An 18,520-nucleotide genomic window follows, 5' to 3' on the forward strand; every position below is an offset into this window, starting at 1 on the left:
TCAGCCCGGAGGGAGACAGAGACAAGGCCCTCTTTCTCGTGCTTTCACAAAACCTGAAAGATGGAGCCCCTCCAAGCAACAGACAAAAAGTGATCCCCGAGCTTCGGCTCTTCGCTGCTGTCCAGGCTCTTCTCCAGGAATAACTTAGTGACAGGGGAGGAAAGGTGGGAACCGGAGGCTAACCCAAAAGGTTCCCCCAGCGTGGAGCGCCCCCACGTTTCCAGCTTCATCTTAAGAGTGGTGGGGGGTGGTTCGGTCGCTTCCGCGCCGGCTCGGGTTTGGGAAGGGGTCAGTGGAGTGTTCCCCCACCACCACCTCCACCCACACCCGGGGAGGGGTATGGGCGGCGGGTAGGCGTCTCCGGACCTCCCGCTCCTCCCCTCCGCGTCCCTGCCCCCTGCCTCTCTGGAACACACTGTTGTGGCCGCTCTCCTCCAGCACGCGGCGCTGCGCTCGCTTTTATCCGCGGAGCCGCGCGGGTTCGTGCGCGGCCAGCGGGGCTCGCCGGTCCGCTGGAATTGAGGAGCATTCATTGAATCTGCGGCTTTCATGACGTCTCCCTGCGTGGCCCATCACTTTTCTCCCAGCCGGGATTTTTTTTTTTTTTTTCCGCCACTTTTGCCTTTTCCCCCTTCCCTCCACCGGCTCCGCCGCCCGCGTCCCTGCCCGACGCACACCCTCCGCCCCTCCTTTGACCCCGCGCCCAGCCCTCCTCTCCTCTCCTCTCGCGGCCAAAGGGAGCCAGTTTGCAGACGGCCGCACCTGGCCGGAGAGGTTGGGCGGGTGGAGGGGTGGGGATCCGCGGGAACCGGGAAGCCAGACCCAGAGCTGGATGCACCGCCAGGAGAATGGAGTCTCCTAACAGCCTCCCGGGGCTGATGTGAAATTTGACCATCTGATTCCAGCTTTTCTTTCCTTTTCTTTTTTTATTTTCTCCCCTCACCATCCATCGTGTAGTGAATTATTAAATCTTGCTCCGTTCCAAGAGAGGAGATCATGATTGAGTGAAACCACCCTGTCCGCAGCAAGGTAAGCGGTGCGCTGAGTTGCTCGAAGGCGAGAAGCTGGCATCAATCTGGGCAAAACGTTCCGTGCCCTCGGGTCCCCACCTCCCCCTCCCCAGTCTCCGCCGCCGCTGCATGCTCCACGCTGATGAGAAACATGATGCCCAAGTCAAGGGAAAGGCGAGGGAGAAGCCAGTTACATAACAGAAGGGAAATCTGTTTCCTACGGTTTTCATTAGCAGCTGAAAACTCGCAAGGGGGGCGGGGAGAGGAGGGGTCTGCATGCCCTGGGCTCAGAAAAACCCAGTCAGTTATTGCAGACATCATTTCAACATACGTTGGCAAAGAAGAAATGCACTGATTAACTGGCAGGGGCGGCTTGAGGTGTAGTCATTTACAGTTGGGAAAAGCCCATTGTCTTTATGGAAAGCTGTATCCTTGTTCTTCTTTGCATAGAGGAGAGAGACAGAGACGGAGACAGGGAACATGAGAAGGAGGAAAAGGAAAAGTGAGGGGTGGGGAGAAACAGGCAGAAAATGGGAAACAATAACTCCTAACTGTTGTCTATCAGTAAAACCAAGGATGTGACATGATGGCTACAAACAGTGAATAGGAAGCTCTCCCTAGAAGTAAACTGAATTGTTTTGTAATTGGAAGGAAAAAGAAACCTTTCAGATAAACTGAGATGTTTATGGCATTTAGGGAGTTGGACGAATCCCCTGACTTGATTCCTCCTGGGTATATTTTCATTTGCATCAAGACATTAAGCTTGAATTAGTTTTTTAACAGAAATAACATTAGTATTCCCCAGACCCAATAAAACCTTGGGTCGATCCACAGGTATATCTCTTGTACCAGCCTCAATATGGAGAGACACTTAAGGAGGAAAGATGTTAATAGAAACAGCCACAGAAATGGGGTGAGGTTAATGGAGAAACAAAATACCAGAATTTTCCAAAGAATCCCGCCTCCACTCCCAAAAAAGGAAGAGAGAGAGAGAAAGGGAAGAAAAAAAAAAAAAAACTCCAATGTTTGGGAGTTAGAAATTCATTATGTGAGTGTCTCCTGCTTGCTTTTATCCAAAGTCTGATGGTACTGGGGAGCCCCCACCAGATAGGGTGTAATACCACATCCCTACTAGCTCCTCACCGTGCCTACCTTTCTTCTGCAGAAAAACAGAGGAGGGGGATACCCAGGAGCTGATTAGAAGGAAAAAGGGGTTTGCTGTAGTCAGGGCACAGCTAACTAAGCTTCGCCCATTTTGCCTGGAGAAAGAAAGAGCTGAGTCTCCATGGCGACCCAGGTGGGAGGGGAGAAGGCAGGTCCAATTACAACAAAAAACATTGGACAAAACTTTCCCAGCTTCAGGCGAAGAAATAAGCCAGCCAGGTATTCTGTGGAGGGTCCCAGGGTATCGGCTCTGCCCAAGTTCCTGGCCGCGACCCGCAAGGGGGCTTCTAGAACTGGCCGACACCCACTCAAACCTCCCGAAGTTGTCCAGAGGCCATTGAGATGGTTCAGGCAGCAGGTTTCGGATTCAGCACCAAGGCCAGAGCACAAGCGCCAGGTTCCCACCTCCCAGTCGGCTACCCCGAGAATGCTATTAGCTCCTTTGGTGACAGAAGCGATCAGTTTCTATAAAGGAACGGTTCTCTTGCCCGTGCAGAATCTGGATATCTGATTATCCACGGAATTGCGTGGGACAGAGAAGCTTGCAAATCATCCATTTCACGCATGGCGGTGCATCAGAGTAACTATTCAAAATCAAGAACACTGAAACAGCAAAAGATCCAAGCTGAACTGAGAGTGGAGAATGATCCTGTCCTCAGGGGAGCAAAGGGGTGCGGCGCGCGCGTGCGCACGCGCTCACACACACACACACACACACACACACACACATACACACACGCCGGACCAGTCTCTCATGAGAGTTGCCTAGTTTCAGCCAAGTCCCTTTGGTTTCAAAAGCATGCATTCATTTCTTACCCTCTCGCTGTCCTCTACACTTTTTATAGGACTTAGATGACAGAAAGACTGTGGGAACACCCTGTCAGTGAGACACCAGTTAACCAAATCCTTCTAGGGGCTCTGAGACCCGGGAGGGTAGAGAAATAAAATACTCTTAGTCCAGATCTGACAGACTTTCTAAGGAGCTGGTGAGCTCCAGGAAAGGGAAGAGAGTATGCTAGTGAGGTGAGAAGCAGTCACTGTATCTTTAAGGCAACATGTGAGTAGGGCAGCTACATTTCCAAGGTTGCAGGGCATAGGAAACTGAGAGAGGGAGTCACTTCTCTTAATAGAAACAAGGAAGAAACTGTGCAAGAGGGAAGGATTTATTATCACTCGAGTTCCCTTTCAGCATTCATTGAGAGAAAACAGGTAAGTCTCTCTTGCCATTCTGCTTTCACCTGGGGCAAAGATGGTCTCTGTCCTGCTGTCCTCATCTTTGGTTGTAGATACACACACACACACACACACACACACACACCAGTACTGATAAGGAAAAATAGTAGAGGAAGGTGGCAGTCACATTTCTAAGAGATCGCTTTTATGAATAGCATCCAGGTGTTACAAGGCACAGTTTGAATTGCAGAGCCCATTCAAAGTTTGACAACTGGTTGGAAATACTGACAGTGCATTTACAATACACTGGGCTGCTATTCTCTTTCGAGGATGCCCTTATGTGTGTGTGTTTAGTCTTTAGCTGGTTCTGGTTTGTTCTCTATGAAGGTAAATGAGAGGAATCCTGATTTTCTTTGTTGGGCTTTCCAACTGTGGGCATGCCATTGCTTTCTAAAGATGATGCATGCAGAGCACTCAGGACTTGGTTAAAACAGTGTGTTTATACCTTCCAGTTTTTGTTTTTTTGTTTTTTGTGATCTCTACTGATGGCAGAAGCAATCTATTCCAAACCTGGTCAAAAGATGAGATGTTATACTATTTCTTCCATTTCAATTTCTGATGGATATTGATAAGTTTATCCATGATTTAATTTATAAAAGAGTTGCTACCTAAAGTAGAGAGAAGTGGTGCATGGAGTACTGTTAGGACTTAAAACAACTGTACTTTGGCTTTGCTCCATCTGGTATTATCAGCAGAAGAGAAGTAGAGATTAGTTATGAAGATAAAGCCATACAAGAATATAGGTCATTCCATAAAAAAGATCACTTATAATGTATTTGTGAGTTCCAAAGCTCAATTTCTCTCATGAATTAAAAAAATGGGAATATAAATGATCTAGGTATAGAAAATTGCTCAATCAATGATCTTTAGTTCTGGTAGATTCTATGTTCATATATTCGGTGCTAATTTTTCAAACTAGGACTTGCTTTCTTCCTGGGTGGCCAGTTGCTGAGCAAAGTATCATCATGCCCTGATGGCGGTCAATGGCATAAGCCAAAATAATTGGTCCGCCCATTTCAAGTAAGATTTGTTAAGGAGACTTAAAATTAATCCCTGTGCAGTTGGAACCTTTTTATAATATTTTTAAAAATAATTTTGACACCTAACCCTGGTATTTCCTAAATGTCAGTAAATAATGTATATTAACTTTTATGACCCAGGTCTTTATTTAATACATAGGATTTACATAGGCTATTTCCTTTGAATATAAAGAAATGTTTTAATTCACTCTCAAATTCTCCCCGTCTTACAAACTATATCTGCTTTATAGGATAAAAGAAAATAAGACATCAGAAGAGCTGTTTAATAAGCAACATAAAAAATTTATTGGCAATTAAAAATAAATAATATGATTTTATTGAAACTTAACCCCATTTACTGATTTTAAGGGGTAGAAAGTGTTGCTTTTTTCAAGGGTTGAATCTTGATTATGTGAATCTTCATGGAAATAAGATAAAGCCTCTTTATCAAAATGGGCAAGTAGGCAAGGTGAAGCTCTTTTCAATAGCTCTTACAAATGATATGTAAGCAATATGCAAATTAATAAGGGAAAAAGACTAGAGAGCACCAGAACAAGGGGAAGGAAGCTAGCGGGAAAGGCTAGCATTTAAGGCTACTATATTTTTACCAGCATTAAAGTAATGACACTTTTGAACCAAGGGTTTTTTTGTTTGTTTGTCTTTTAACTCATTGTAACAGGAAGTCAAGGTTTGTGGAACTGAGATGTTTAAATGTAAACATCTTTGGAATTATAACTTATTGAGATGGCATTTATTGTTTCTTTCCTTTATTTTCAAATGTCATTTTAAATACCAAAGGAGAATTGATTCACTCTAGATTTTTTCAGAATTATTAAATTTGGTAATATCAATTAAAGAGAAATTGGTGGTTAAGTTGAAAAATCATCAAGATACTTGTTGAATTAAGGTTTTCTTTCTAGTTGTAGTTTGAGTGTTCAGGGAGATAAAACAAAATAAAATGCAATCATTTGGGATAATACATTTTAAAATGTATATTAAATAATTAGCTCTAGAAATAATTAGGATCCTATACAAAGAAGAGATCATCATAATTGTAGTTAGTGTTCTAATGATACTCTGGTAAAGTACTAGAATATACACATACTTGATATCATTTTACTAGCACTAATTAATTACACAAAGTTATTTCCCTCAAATAAAGAAGGACAATGTCATCTTTTTTTTATTTGAGTTATATTTAGTTACTTGACATCTGTATACATTGTGAAGTGGTCATCACAATAAGTCCACTTACCATCTATCACACTACAAAATTAATAGAATGTTATTGATTATATTCTCCATGCTCTATAGTATATAACCATGACTTATTTATTTTATAAGTGGAAGTTTTATTTCTTAATCCCTTTCACCCAATTCATTCCTACCAACCACCCCCACCCCCTGCAACCACCAGTCTATTCTCTGTATCTATGTGACAGGGTTTTGTTGGTTTTATTTTTCAGATTCCACATGCAGTATTTGTCTTTCTTTGTCTGACTTATTTTGTTTAGCATAATACACTTATGATCCATCCATGTTGTTGCAAATGATAAGATTTCATTCTTTTTTATGGCTAAGTAGTATTCCATTGTATATATACACCACATTTTCTTTTTTTTTAAAGTACATTTTTTAAATTTTTTTTAAAGATTTTATTTATTTATTTGAGAGAGAGAGAATGAAAGAGAGAGCATGAGAGGGGTGAGGGTCAGAGGGAGAAGCAGACTCCCTGCCAAGCAGGGAGCCCAATGTGGGACTCGATCCCAGGACTCCAGGATCATGACCTGAGCCGAATGCAGTCGCTTAACCAGCTGAGCCACCCAGGCGCCCACACCACATTTTCTTTATTCATTCATTTATCAGTAGGCACTTACATTGTTTCCATATCTTGGCTTTTGAAAATAATACTGCAGTGAATAAAAGAGTGTATATATCTTTTCAAATTAGAGTTTTTGATTTTTCAAATAGGTATCCAGTAGTGGAATTGCTGGATCTTCTAGTAGTTCTATTTTTTATTTTTTGAGGAACTTCTATCCTGTTTTCTATAGTGGCTGCACCAATTTGCACTCCCACAAGAGTTCCCTTTTCTCCACATTCTCACCAACACTAGTTATTTCTTGTCTTATTGAGATTAGACATTCTGATTGGCATGAAGTGATAGCTCATTGTGGTTTTGATTTGCATTTCCCTGATGATTAGTGATAATGACTACCTCTTCCTGTGCATGTTGGCCAGCTGTATGTCTTCTTTGGAAAAAAGTCTATTCAGATCCTCTGCTAATTTTTTAATCAGATGGTTTTTGTTATTGAGTTACAGAAGTTTTTAAATATATTTTAGATATTAACCTCTTATTAGATAGGTGACTTGCAAATATCTTCTCCCATTCAGTGGGTTGCCTTTTCATTTTGTTGAAGGTTTCCTTCACCGTGCATAAGCTTTTTAGTTTGATGTAGTCCCATTGTTTATTTTTGTTTTGTTTCCCTTGCTTTTGGAGACAGATTCAAAAAACATTGCTAAGACCAATGTCAAGGAGCTTACTGCCTATGTTTTCTAGAAGTTTTACAGTTTCAGGTCTTAAATTCAAGTTTTTAATCCAAGCTGAGTTGATTTTTATATATGTTATAAGGTAATGGTCCAGTTTCATTCTTTTGCATGTAGGTGTTCAGTTTTCCCAACACCTTATTGAAGAGACTGTCCATTCCCTATAGTATATTCTTGCCTCTTTTGTTATAAATTGACCACATATGTGTGGGCTTATTTCTAGGCTCTCTATTCTGTTCTGTTGATCTGTAGGTCTGTTTTTATGCCAATACCACACTGTTTTGATTAGTATCAGTTTGTAGAATAGTTTGAAATCAGGGAGGATGACACCTCCAGCTTTGTTCTTCTTTCCCAAGATTGTTTTAATTATTTGGGGTCTTTTGTGGTTTCATACAGATTTTAGAATTATTTGTTCTAGTTCTCTAAAAAAATGTCATTAGAATTTTGGTAGGGATTGCTTTGAATCTATAGATTGCTTTGGGTAGTATGGACATTTTAACACTATTAATTCTTCCAACTCATGAGCATGGAATATCTTTGCATTTATTTATGTCTTTTTAATTTCTTTCATCAGTGTCTTATAGTTTTCAGTGTACAGGTCTTTCACCTTATTGGTTAAGTTTATTTCCAGGGATTTTACTAAGTTGAAGAACATTTCTTCTATACTCACTTTGTTGAGAGTTTTTATCAGAAGGGGTTGTTGAATTTCATCAAATGCTTTTTCTGCATTTTTTGAGATGATCATATGATTTTATCCTTCATTTTATTAATGTGGTGTATCACACTGATTAATTTGCAGGTGTTGAACCATCCTTGCATCCCTGGAATAAATCCCACTTGATTTTGGTATATGATCCTTTTAATGTACTGTTGAATTTGGTTTGCTAATTTTTTGGAGAATTTTTCATATACATTCATCAGGGATATTGGCCTATAATTTCCTTTTTTTGTAGTGTTCTTGTCTGGTTTAGGTATCATGGTAACACTGGCCTTGTAAAATGAGTTTGGAAGCTTTCCCTCCTCTTCAATTTTTGGGGAGAGTTTGAAGATAGGTATTAAATCTTATTTGAATGTTTGGTAGAATTCACTAGTGAAACTGTTTGGTCTTGTGCTTGTGTTTGTTAGGAGGTTTTTAATTATTGATTTAATCTCCTTACCAGTAATCAGTCTCTTCAGATTTTCTATTTCTTCTTATTCAATCTTGGAAGATTGTAAATTTCTAGAAATGTATCCATTTCTTCCAGGTTTTTCAATTTGTTAGTGTATAATTGTTCATAGTAGTCTTATGATCCTTAGCATTTTCTGTGCTATTGGTTGTAACTTCTCTTATATTTCTGATTTTATTTATTTGAGCCGTCTCTCTTTCTTTCTTGGTGAATCTAACTGGAGGCTTGTCATTTTGTTTGTCTTTTCAAAGATTCAGCTCTTAGTTTCATTGGTTTTTTAAATTGTCTTTCAGTCCCTATTCCATTTCTTTCCACTCTGATCTTTATTATTTCCTTCCTTCTACAAACTTTGGTCTTTGTTTGTTCTTATTTTCCTAGTTCCTATAGAAGTAAAGTTAAATTGTTTGAGATTTCTCTTGCTTCTTGAGATAGGCCTATATTGCTATGAACTTAACTCTTAGAACTGCTTTTGCTGCATCCCATAGATTTTGGTATGCCATATTTCTATTTCCATTTGTTTCCAAGTATTTTTGCATTTCCCCTTTGACATCTTCTGTGACCCAGTAGTTGTTCAATAACATATTGTTTAATCTCTGTGTATTATAGGTTTTTCAGCTTTCTTCTTGTAATTGATTTTTAGTTTCATACCATTACGGTTGGAAAAAATGCTTGATATTGCTTCAGTCTTCTTGTATTTATTAAGACTTATTTTTGTGACCTAATATGTGATCTAGCCTGGAGAATGTTCCATGAGCCATTGAGAAGAAAGTCTATTATGTTGTTTTTGGATGGAATTGCTCTGTATATATCTATTAAGTCCATTTGGTCTAATGTGCCATTTAAGGCCAATGTTATCTAATTTATTTTCTGTCTGGATGAGTTATATGTACATTGAAGTCAGTGGAATGCTAAAATTGACTACTATTCTTGTATTGCTGTCAATTTCTACCTTTAGGTCTGTTAATATTTGTTTTATATGTTTTTGTACTCCTAAATTGGATGCATGTGTGTGTGTGTGTGTGTGTATATATATATATATATATATAAATGCTTTGCCTTCTTGCTGGATTGACCCCTGTACATTACATAATGCCTCTCTTTGTCTTTTATATCTTTGTCTGATATAAGTACAACTATACCAGCTTTCTTTTCACTTCCATTTCCATGAAGTATCTTTTTTCATCTCTTTGCTTTCAGTCAGTGTGCATCCTTACTTCTGAAGTGAATTTCTTATAGGTAGTATAGGGATATCTTTTTTTTAATCCCTTCAACCACTTTATGTCTTTTGTTTAGAGAATTTAGTCCATTCATATTTAAAGTAATTATTGACAGGTGTGTACTTATTTCAATTTTGTCCATTGTTTTTTGGTTGTGTTTGATGTTCCTCTCTGTTCCTTTTTTCTCTTTCTCTCTTCCCTCATGGTTTGATGACTTTCTTTATCATTATGCTTAGATTTGTTTCTCATTTTCTTTTGTGTATTTACTGTAAGTTTTTGGTTTGTGGTTACCATGAAGTTCACATATGTCATACTATGTATAAAACAGTCTATTTTAAGTTGATAGCAATTTAAATTTGAACACATCCCAAAACTCTACATTTTGATTCTCTTCTACGCTTTGTTTTTGATGTCATTTTTATATCTTTTTTGCTTTATGTATCCCTTAAAATTTATTGTAGTTTTAGTTAATTTCACTACTTTTGTCCTTTAACTTTTTTAGTGCCTTAATAAGTGATTAATCCACTACCTTCACTGTATATTTACCTTTTCCAGTGAGCTTTTTACTTCCATATGTTTTCTTATTATTAATTAGTGCCATTTCTTTTCAGCTTAAAGAAGTCCCTTTAATATTTCTTGTAAGGGTGGTTTAGTAATGATGAACTCCTTTAGCTTTTGCTTATCTAGTAAACTCTATCTCTCCTTCAAATCTGAATAAATTTGATATTTCTGTTTCCTCATTTTGCTTGACTGTTTCTGTGTATTAGACAAAATAGCTACCTCTCTCAGGCCTGAAAAAGTGGCCGTGTATAGGTGATAAACTTTCTTGTTCAACCTTGTCCTAGCTCTTGGTTGTTTCTTGAAACTCTGTGATGGTCTAAGCTGCCTGAGTTATTATTGATATGCCCCCATTGTTGAGGATGTGCCAAGATTTGTCAGTGTTCTGAGGGGAGGAATCTGTTTAACATCTAGTTTCAAGCTGATTGAAAGTCAGACCCTCAGGTAGTGGTTTTTACAATACGCAAATATATACAGTCTTGTGGGGCTGCAAGCATAATCCCTGTTGGCCTCCAGGCCAGGAGATCTGGAAGTCTCCACTGAGCAACAGTTGCAAAAATTAGGCCTTCAGACAAGTGTATAAGTTTTCCAGGAAGTCTCTTTGAGCTGTAGGAAGGCTAAGGGGGTGCATAATGGTGGTGTCTCCCTGCTTTTGTTCCCTGGGTGTGCCTCTTTAGCCTCTTGGATGTGTAGGAAACCTCAAGCCTGTCCCTCAGACCGAAGCTCCAGGCTTCAGTAAATAGGCCTTCTTCACAGGAGGACTGAAGTGTTTGTCTTCTGTCTGTGCATTGCCCTGGGGTAGTGGCCCACCAAGAGCTATCTTTGTACTTGTTACAGTCCTATGGAGCTCTGGAATGCCAATTCTTGTGGCCACCAGAGCCAGGTGATGGAGGAGTGTCCCCTGTGTGGGTTGAATGTGTCTTCTGGCCTTAGAAAGGCACTGGAGATTGTAGTGGGTAGGGTAAGCTCAATGGCTTCAGAAAGGTAGTGGGAAGATGTCTGCACATGCCTCTGGGTTTCAGCAGTACAGCAAGAAAGTGCTTTCTCTGAGTGCACATATCGGCTTTAGGTTGGGAGTAGGAGAATGCTATGACCACCAGCACTGCCAGCCCCAGCCAGGGAGCAGGGGAGTGCTGCAACTGCCTGCACTCTCTAGTCTCGGCAAGCAATACAGCAGCTCACCCTGCCCTTCCAAGCAAGGTAGTGGGAGGGTCCTTGTCTGAGCTCACTTGTCTGTACTAGCAGGCAAGGTGGAGTGTGCAACAATGGTGTCCCCCAGCACCTCCATTTCCTGGGAATATCTCAACTGTGCTCTGCCCCTCTAGCAGATGCCTCCAGATCAGCAAATGAATCTCCCTCTCATATAATCTCAGTGCTTTTCAAACTGCTGCTTTTTTGCTGGGTCTGGGGTGATTGAGACCATACCCCAGCCCTCCAAGAGGGGAATCTCAGTTTCCTTATGGCACTTTGGGACTCCAGACATCAGCTTGATTGGTTCCCCAAGCCAGACATTCCGAGGGCTCGTCTTTCTGGTACAGCTCCCAGAGGTCAGGGTGCCCGATGTGGGGCACCAACCTCTCACTCAAAAAGAAGCACCTCTCTGGTAAGATCCCTCTCTACTGTGTGTTGCTGCACCAGGGGTGGGGTTTCCTTCAAGACTGTGTCTCTGCCTCTCTTATCCATCTTAATGTGGTCCTTTTATTCTTTGTTGTGGAGAGCAGTTCACCTAATTTTCAGATCTTTTTTCAAAAGGAAATGATCCATATGTAGCTGTAGATTTGGTGTGTCCATGGGAAGAGGTGTGTTCACAATCTTCACATGCTGCCGTCTTGGATCCTATGCTCTTAAGACAATGTCATCTTAAAAAGAGTATTCAGTATTCCCTAAACTGTCTGTAGCCTTGATCTAACCATACCTGATAATCAATTGTAGATATTTATTTATTTATTACTGAACTGAGTAGTTCTCTCAGATCTTGAGAGAATGATTTTTTTTTTTTAAAGATTTTATTTATTTATTTGAGAGAGAGAGAATGAGAGACAGAGAGCACGAGAGGGAAGAGGGTCAGAGGGAGAAGCAGACCCCCTGCTGAGCAGGGAGCCCGATGCGGGACTCGATCCCAGGACTCCAGGATCATGACCTGAGCCGAAGGCAGTCGCTTAACCAACTGAGCCACCCAGGCGCCCGAGAGAATGATTTTGCATCGTGTTCAAATGACCTTTCAAATCTTTATCTTGTCCAGATGCATTAAGGCCATCAATCAACTTTTTTAATTACAATGTATGACATTAAACCCATATTTTAAACAAATAGCTCTTTAATTCATGTCTCTACAGATTTATCCAAGTCATATTAAGCCCCCGAGCCCCTCAGTCTCCTATTTCGTATCACTTCTCTATGGCTGTGTTTAGAACCAGAGACCATACAGTACTGGTTTTTCTTTTAGTGAATAGTTTTTGACTGATATTAACCACCAGTCATACTCCTAATCATAGAAATGTGGCTTCTAGTGTGAACACTTTATAAAATTCACCAGCAAACGAATCTATGGATAAAAAGATCCATATCCTTGCCAACAATTGTTTTGTGGCACTAAATCTGAACATATTATATGCAATGTGAGAGACAAATCTATAAATAAAGTTTGAATCCTGGTGCTGTTGCAGTTTCCTCTTTAAACTTACAGGCATCCACTTTCTCCCTACCCAGGATGAGAATTGATTTTTTTTTTTATGATGCTTAAATTTTCTTCATATCATCTAACAGGAATGTGTGTAAATGTGACATTGTGCTTGGGAGGTGTTGTTCAGTGATAGAGAACATAGGCTCTGGTATCTAACTAACTGCATTTGCATCAAGCTCTAGGTATTAGTCAGCTTGTACTAGCTTTGGTGCAGCAATGGCAATCTCAACATCTCAGTGGCTTACAAAACAAAGGTTTATTTCTCCTTTAAGCTACATACCTTTGCTGGTCAGCTATGGTTCTGCACTCCTGTATCTGGAGTCTGATCTGGGGCATTCCATGCTAGCATCAGGGGAAGGAGAATGCCAAATTAAGCAATGACTCTTGAAAGTCCTGCTCAGGGATGGCTCAAGTTATCCACTCACAGTCCATGGACCAAAAACAAGTCATGTGTCATACCAGTGCCAATGGCCAATGAGATGGAGATGCATATTTCTCCCACTGAGGCACCTGCGTATAGCAGCAGGTGCAGACATATAATCTTCTTATGAAGAGGGAAGTCAATAATTGGGGACAATTATATAATCCAGTACACTAATTACATGACCTTGATCCACTTTAATCTCTTGGTTTTTCTATCTATAAAATGAAAATAATAGTGTCTACCCCAGAGATGTTATGAGGATTAATGTGATAATGTAAGGTTCCTAGCATAATGTCCAGCACAAAGTATATACTTTATAAATAATAGATGCTGTTATTCATTTGCTACAATTTGTCATTAAATGCGGTCCTCAATGAGGCCATGTAGACTGTATTAATTAGATAGCTGTTGTAATAGAAAATCCCTAAATCTCAACAGCTTAGCAAAATAGGTTATTTCTCATTCTTGTAAATCTAATTGGTTGATGCCATAGAGGGACCATACACAGGAGATTCTTCATGATCCAGGCCTGGAAGTAACATATATCACTTCTGCCCATATTCTATGGCCTTACCTAACTGCAGTGGTAGCTGGAAATTGTAGTTTAGCTCTGTGCCCAGGAGGAAAGCACACTGGTAGGGTAAGCACACTAGAGTCTTTAGATATATATCCAATTTTTTTAAATTTTTGTAGTTGTTGTTTTTGTTTTGTTTTATTTTTTATATTTCAGAGAGAGAGAGCACAAGCAGGGGGAACAGCAGACAGAGGGAAAAGCAGGCTTCCCGCAGAGCAGGGATCCCAATGTGGGGCTCCAACCCAGGACCCTGGGATCATGACCTGAGCCAAAGGCAGACGCTTAACCGACTGAACCACCCAGGCGTCCCAATATCTAATGTTAAACATGCCAATTTGACTATTTTAATACCAATGTCTGGCATCAAAGAAAAACAGCTAGTGTGGGTCAGGAAAAAGTGGGGCAGGGCAAATGATTTGTCCCAGTGGTGAAAAGATTCCTGGTGGAAACAGTATTTGGTTGAGCTGTTGAATCATTCTTCAGTGTGTATTTTTTTAAATAATTAGTTGGGATCTTTGACTTCGGAGTGGGTGTATTTGATACTTACAAAAGAGATGTAAATCCATATTGTTTGACTTCTGGTAGCTGAGTCTTTCAAGTAGACACAAAGAAGAAGAGTTTACTTCACAACCTTTGCTTGGGAGCAAGTTTCTAATCCTGACAGTTACACCCACATCATGTCTAAGAATGCTCAAGAATTAGACGCTGTCTTCCAATCTCTCAAACTTGCTGTTCACTAGCAGTTTGCATTTTGTCTTGAATCACATCAACATCTATAGGTTAAACACATGCTCTAAGTTTAGGGTGAATTAACCTAACAATAGTTTGTGTTTTCTTCAAAATAGACCGTGTAATTTGTAAGTAGTCTTTGAGAACTCATGCTTCCCTTAAGGAGAGCAGGTACCCTTGGAAACTAAAATCTACACCTTTTCACTGGAAGGGAAACACCAGCTATAATGCTAAGCTCACAATCTAGAAAAGATAAATATCATGTGGAGATATATGAGAAAGCTATGAGAGAAAGAACCAGAAGAAATACGGTGGCAACTCACGATGCTTCCAGCTATCCTCATTCCCTGCCCTCCAGTGTGGGTGACAAAGCCACAGTCCATTCGTGCAGGGCCCAAAGTCACCAACCTGGAATAGTGAATATCCCTAATGTGTGCTAATCCTTCTGTGGGGCAGCTATACTGGATTAGAGAACCCTTGAACATTTTAAATATCTTGCTATTCTAACATGAATAATGTCTTAGAGTAGAGTTTCTGATTAATGAAGAGAATGTTTCCAAGGTTTATTTCACTACTACCTCCTTTCATTTCAACTTAAAAGGGACATAACCCAACTCAGTCACATGCAGAAGGGAGTAATCAGCATGGTAGCCAAGTTCAAACCATGTAATGTAAGAAGCAGATGAAGGAATTAGGGATGTTTCCCCTAAAGAACACTTGGGGGTGGGGAGGCATGAGAGTTGTTTTCAGGTATCCTGATATTTTAAGATAAAGAAGAGATTAGAAGGGTTCTGGGAAGTTCTAAGAAATACAAGTAAGACCCAATAGTGGAAGCTACAAAGTGACACATAAGGAAGAATCTTCTGCAGTCAGAGCTGGGAAGAGGCAATATGATCTGCCCTCTCCATTGGCACAGTTCTGAATTCCCCATTACTAGAAGGCATAAAGAAGCTGGGGGAGCCAAGAAGTGGCATTGGAGTGCATGTGTTTTGAAGTCTCTGCAACACAAAGTGCTTGCCATTTTCCTGACAGCAGTGACCAGCTTCAGGTCAGTCAACATATCACACTGAACCTCAGCACTCTACAAGGCCATGGCTTTATTATTGGGGAACTACCATTTCTCTATAAAAGAAATAAGTCTTATTTCGCCAAATGACACTTTGGTCCATACACGAAATGTGTGGTCAGTGAGAGCAAGCCTGGAACATAGTGACCACATGACTAAGCTACAGGTCTGTTGAGTTCCCCACCCATGGGAAAGACTTACCTTCTGCTTTATGTTTTCCATACAATTCTGCCTTCAGTCAACAGACAGGGAATGAAATAGCTCTTTGGAGGCTCCTCACAGTGCTCCGAACTTATTTGTAAATAGCCTCATGTTCCTTTCAGAGTTGGGACCCGTGACACATCAGCCAGAATACATTTCAGATTTGTGGACATCTCTTATGGGCTAAATATGATGCTAGTAAGAGAGAATTCCTACTCCTAAAAAACCCAGTTTCAGTAATAGCGAAGAAGGGATGGATTTCTTCCTTTTTGGCTCTATCCTGAAGTCTCACCAGAGAATACTCTAAATATATACTCACCGCCTTGAATTTTCATCAGCCCACCTGGTGTGTCCAGGCCCACGGCAGGGAACCATCTAAACAGAGAGGACACAAATAGGGAGGCAAATAAAGAGCCCATTATAAGTGTGCTGTCATAAAAGGGATTCCTTCATTGAGAAGGAGGCTGAATTAAGTGGCTCCCTTTCTTATCAGCAGCTAAGGAGTATTGAGCCCCAAACCAGCATCACTCCTGTCTCCTCTCTGACACAGGTGAGTCTCTGGGCAGAGAGAAGCATCAGAGCTGACAGAAGTCAGTTTAGGCCAGTGGTTCCCAAAGTGTGTCCCTGAACCAGCAGTGTCACCATGGAAACTAGTTACAAATGCACGTTCTCAAGCCCACCCCAGGCCCGGTGAATTCAAAACTCTGGGCTTGGGGCCAGCCACTCGAATATCACCTCCAGGAATTCTGATGCCCAGTAAAGTTTGAGAAACACTGCCTTAGGTTTTCTTCAAATTTGCTTTGAGGAGGAATCTTAGAGATTTTCCTCAAATTTCCCCCTTACAGGCTTTTTCCCATAGTAAAAAAAAAAAAAAAAAAAAAAAAAAACTCGCTCTTCGGACAGGCTTGCACAGCTGGAGACCATGGCATGCCTGCCCTTATCTTCCACCCCATGAGCAGACCTAACCTGGGCTCAAAGCCTAGAGAAAAAAGACAAAAACAATAGGCTTTTGTTCCAACAGATAAAATATGCACAATCACACTAAGTGGCAAAGATTATGGGCACAAAGCAAGAGCTTCTCTGTTGCTCTCATTGTATAAATAAACTGCTTAGTCTTCTGGAATTCCAGTTAATCCATGCAGAAGTTTTCTAGTACTTATTGTAAATTAATAGTCTCATCTATTATCCTTTGAATAAAAGACGCTATCAGTGAATAAGAATGGTGTACCCTTGAGAAAAGCCACATTACAAAAAATTGAATAGAGGGATTATCATGGCAAACCTCCATGCAGTCAAGCGAAGAATAATTAGAGTTATATAACATTCACTTTTATTTAAACATTTCTTGACCATCTGCATATTTCCATAAATTGACCTTTAATGGCTACACCCTGTATGGTCATGGCTCCTTGCACCAGTCAGTCAACAAATTTTTAATGAGTATCTACTGTGTAAAGAAAACTGAGGGGAAAAAGGGAAAAAAATTTTTCTTTTAAAAAAAGAAAATCCTAAGTCCAACCCTCAGAGGCATTAGCTTTAAGGAAATAAGAGTATCAGTGAAACAATGTACAACACAAAGAAGCACAGCGTTGAACAAGAGAGTGCTGGACTTCAAGTAGAGGCTGTTGTCAGTAGGGGATCATCCAAGGATGTGGTGGGATGTGAGGAGTCTTGGAAGAAGTAGGGTTTTGATGGGGAAGTGGGAAAAGGGCTTTCCAGACAAGGACTTCATGTGCATCCAGGGAGTATTGGCAGTGAGGGTTCATCAGGCAGAGGTTTAGTCCCCCACACCAGGGAGGAAACAGAGCCATACTTTGGCATAGAACTGGAGATTGTAGATCATTGAGAGTTAACTATTTTGATTAGGGGCTGGAGGGGGGTGGGGCGCGGAGGACGCACAGTAGATTTTAATCTGGCAGCTATGGGCAGGGTAGACTTGAGAGGAAACCCTGGGATCAGGACACAGCTAGACACTGACAGGAAGGGAAGAAGACCAGAACATGCTCAGAGTAGTAAACTGGAAATAGAAAAATCATCTCACTTTAGTGCCTTTAGTGGTGCCGAATCAGATCACTCATGAGCCGAGAGACCAGGCTGATGATGGATTCAGCTCAAAGACACCTCTAACATCACACTCCCCGAACAAGAGGGATCGCACGTGGCCACAGTCCAGGTGCAGAGTGTTGAGTCAAATAACTAACAGCTGCCACTTGTTACCTTCATGAGCAGGCAGTGGGCTGTGGCACTTAAGAGCATGTCTTTGGGGATTTGTCCTTCCTGAGGCACTGTGGGGGACAAGTACACCCAGGGTTACAAATGGGATGTTTGTTAATCCTGAGAGATGAAGGGACCATTTTATTTTATGATATGTGATGTAGGAAAAGACATTAGGGTTCGAAGCCAACAGCCAAGAAAAATTCTTGAGATGTCTTTGGTGCAAAAAGGTGGTTTTATTAAAGCCCGGGGACAGGACCCTTGGGCAGAAAGAGGTGCACCGGGGTCATGAGGAGTGGCCCAGTATATACTTTCAAATTGGGAAGGGGTTAGGGAGAGCATAAGTCTCTAAGGAATTTTGGAAGCAAGGTTTCCAGGACCTTGAGGGGGCTAGCTATTGTTGGGAAAAGGTCATTTATTACCATCGAATAAAACCTGAGTCATGAGGTGCTTCAGATGTATATCATTGGGCCATATGCTTGGGGGATGATTGCCAATACATATCTTGGCGGGTTTAGAGATAAAGGAAATTTCTAAAGGAATTTTTGTATGTTAAAATAGACTTACAAGATCCTGGGGATCAGGCTAAGGTTGCCTTTTGCCCTTAGCAAAGTATTAACATCGAAGCAGTTGAGTCCCTAGAGGAATGTCACTCTGCTTGTTTCAAGGACTTGTCAGTGGGCTGTAGGTAGTAAGGTAATGTAATAATTTTTCTTCT

General features: G+C 40.8%; 1 protein-coding gene across 1 annotated transcript in view; it reads left to right on the forward strand.

The window, feature by feature from the left end:
- Nucleotides 1-522: 522 nt before the first annotated feature.
- The window catches only part of KCNJ6 (potassium inwardly rectifying channel subfamily J member 6), a 257,108-nt gene continuing 239,110 nt past the window's right edge, over nucleotides 523-18,520 (forward strand). The window contains exon 1 of the mRNA XM_036109246.2: nucleotides 523-1,029. The gene's annotated coding sequence lies outside the window, so the exon portion shown is untranslated. The remainder of the gene's footprint in view (nucleotides 1,030-18,520) is intronic.

Source organism: Halichoerus grypus, chromosome 1, assembly GCF_964656455.1.
Source record: "Halichoerus grypus chromosome 1, mHalGry1.hap1.1, whole genome shotgun sequence".
In the NCBI taxonomy this organism is placed as follows: Eukaryota; Metazoa; Chordata; class Mammalia; order Carnivora; family Phocidae; genus Halichoerus; species Halichoerus grypus.